Raw genomic sequence first — 3,335 nt, forward strand, 5'->3', positions numbered from 1 at the left:
TCTTGCCAGTGGAGACCTGCAGAGTCCCAAGGAAGCACAGGGCATCACTTGGTAAGGGGGCTGACCATGCTAACTCAGGTCTCTCTTCCTCTTCTATAACGCCATTAATACAACTCCCATGATAACTCATTAACCCATTAATCCATTAATCACTTCTTAAAGGCCACACCTCCTAATACTGCCACATTGTGGTTAAATTTCAGCGTGAGTTTTGGCAGAGACAAACATTCAAACCATAACACTGATATTATCTCCTATTACTCCCCCACCTAGTCTCTGCTCCAGCCACATTAGCCTCTTTGCTGTTCCTCAGACTTACAAGGCAGATCCTCCTCCTAAGATCTTTGCACTCACTGTTCCCTTTGCCTGAATGCTGTTCCTCCTTAGCCATATGGCTCAATTCTTCACCTCCTTCAAGTCTTTCCTCAAATGTCACTTTCTCAATGTGACTACCCCAACCAGACCACCCTACATAAAATTACAAGCACTCTCTTCTAGTACTTCCCATCCCCTTTACCCTATTTTATTTGTCCTATGGCACTTTAAAATTACAGTGGAATTATTTGTCATGTTTATACTCTTTCTCCCCCTAGTAGGATGTAAATTCCATGAGGGCAAGGATCTTTGTTTACTGTTGTATTTTAGTATATAAAGCAGTACCTAAAACAGAGTAGGCACTCAGAAAAGATTTACTCTCTGAGTGAATGAGTGAAACCAAAGGAGTGGTAACATGGCATGGTTCTAGAAGCACTGGACTGGGGGTTATAGGTCATCTTTACAATTAATTTACCATATGAATTTGGGTAAGACACAATCTCTCTGAGTCTCAGCTTCTGCATCTATAAAATGAGCTAGTTGGGTAAATGATCCCTGAGATTCTTTCTGGATATAAGAGCCTATTATTCCTCAAGATCAGGTTTATATTGGGGCCAGCTGTGTGTAACCAGACTTCAAAATTAGCAGTTAACTTCTCCAACCCAAGGTGTCATGGCCAAAGGAGTAGTAGTTATGGATGGAGTTGTTACTTTCCTAACAGCCTTGATGCTAATGTCCTTGAACCATATAACAGATGGGGGCCTCAATTCTGGGCAACAACAAAGCAGGAACAACACTAGTTTTAAGTGGGCTACGCTTCCAGCATTACCTTGCATGTAAGGACAAAGTGTAATGTGGGCAAAATAGAATTTGTACATGTTTCTTTTCTCCCACCCTAATAATGAGACCATTTTGATCATTTTGATATTCTCTTTGATTTTCCTCTTTCTCTTCCTCCTCCTCCCTCCTCTCTCTCTCTCTCTCTCCTCTCTCTTTCTCTCTCTCTTTCTCCCCACCCCCACACACACCCCTACCTTTGCTTTGGATTTGAAAGGGATTGGGGTGGAGTGGGGGTTGGGAGGAGGGTGAGAAAATGGAGCAAAAGAGATATGGAAGAAGTCAGGGTTAGTGAAACGCACTATAAATGACTTAAAATGTATAGAAGGAAAATAGCTTGAAAGTTAAATGAAAAATTTAAATTCTAAATTTAAGTTATCAATTCTCTGGCTTCCTTAGAGAAAATATAGTGAAGGGTTGAGTCAGGGTTGCCCCTAAGGTATGCAGGTTCCTAGCAGCAATCATTTTTTTTATGCCATCCCTGTCTATATAAACTATTTAATTAAGTTAAATATATATTGTTAAAAATTCATGGGCTTGTGCAAGGTATAGTCACTTATTGATGAAGACTCAGAATAAATAATAGGTACTATACATTCATTTTTGTTTAATCAGTGTGCGTGAAGAATCTCCTCAGTGCCCATGCACTCTCTCTTCCTGTTCAGGTTGATGAACCATCTTTTCATGTTTTTTTATTGTCAAATGCACTGTTCCTGTCTAGTTTCATATCTCTCACCATGATTTTTTTAAAAATTAGCTGTGTTGTTATTATACATAACGCCATGGCTCTTTGTCATTTCTATCAAAACAATGTAGTTCTTCCTGTCTCTGCAGTATCATGACACCGTTTATGTAATTCTGGTCTTATCATACTTATTAGGCTCCAGCATTCATCATGCTGCTACCGAATATGGGCTTCCAAAGAATTTCTCAAAGAGTGGGCTTCCTTGGGATGATCACAAATGCAATCTTACCAACGTATGCAGGAAAATGGGAATGATCATTTGTTTTCCAGTCAGTTAAATTTACCACGCATCTTCTGACCATGTCTTTTCTTGACTTCTTTAGGCCATAATCACTGCATCCCTCCAACAGGATCTCTTTCAATGTCGGCTGCGCCCTGCCTTACACACTTGGCCACCAGGTGGGAGGACAAGCGAGGTGCCTGGGGGCGGCGCCTATTCCAGTGCAAGCGCTGTCCTTGACCCACCCGAGAGAGCACAGCTTCACCACATTGGTCCGAGGCCAGGAAGGCTAGGGATCTGAATGACGGGTTGAAAGCCCTCAGAGGACGTTTCTTAGACGCCCCATCCCAGCTCTGTGCCCGCTGGGGGCGCGCAGCCTGTGGGGCCGCCCCGGGTGCCTGCAGTGCGGCGCACGGAGGAGGGCTTGCCGCCGCCCGGCAGCCTCCGGGACTGCAGGCGACACTTGGCACCCCTGGCCAGGACACCCCAGCTCGCCACGCTGGGGGAACAGGGTCGGAGAGGGCGGTTCTCGGGGAAAGGAGGAAACCCGACCTGCGGTCCGTTCCGGCTCGGGGCACCCCATCTCGGCGAGTCCCGGAACATTTCGGAGAAGAGCAAAACCCCTGGCGCCCTGATGGCGGGCAGTATTGAATTGCATACTAAATTATTCTTACTAGCTCTGCCAGCAATAACCTTAGATACTTTTTGCTTTTGGCTTTCTCTTCCCCCACAAAATATCAACCGTTTTCGTAGGACCTCAAAGGATCTATTATAATAAATCATCATTGGACTAAAAGATGCTTATTTTGTAGGTTGCTTTCTCAAATTCAAGTTATCTCAGCTTGAAAGAATGGTGGTAGGCTTATCAATAATAAGCCAACTACTCTCGATTTATAAAATGTATACAATAAATAAAGCACCACATAGATCCAGATTTCTTGGGGGTTGTTTTGTTTTGCGTTGGCATTAGCTTTCCCACATTTCCCACAAATGCCAAAATATGTCTGCATTATGAAATAGTTTATAGTATATAGTTCTGTTCAAGCCACTAACTGGCAACTGCAGAAGAAAAATATATTTAAATGTGTTTTTATTTGTAGCTTAAGATGAAACATCTATAAATGCATATTAAGTTTATATTTAGCTCAGCTCTTCTTTCTGCACTTTAGAACACCTTTAAGTATTAGAACACATTGAGTTTTATTTATTTATAAAATA

Source organism: Propithecus coquereli, unplaced genomic scaffold (genome assembly GCF_000956105.1).
Source record: "Propithecus coquereli isolate 6110/MARCELLA unplaced genomic scaffold, Pcoq_1.0 Scaffold313, whole genome shotgun sequence".
NCBI lineage: Eukaryota > Metazoa > Chordata > Mammalia > Primates > Indriidae > Propithecus > Propithecus coquereli.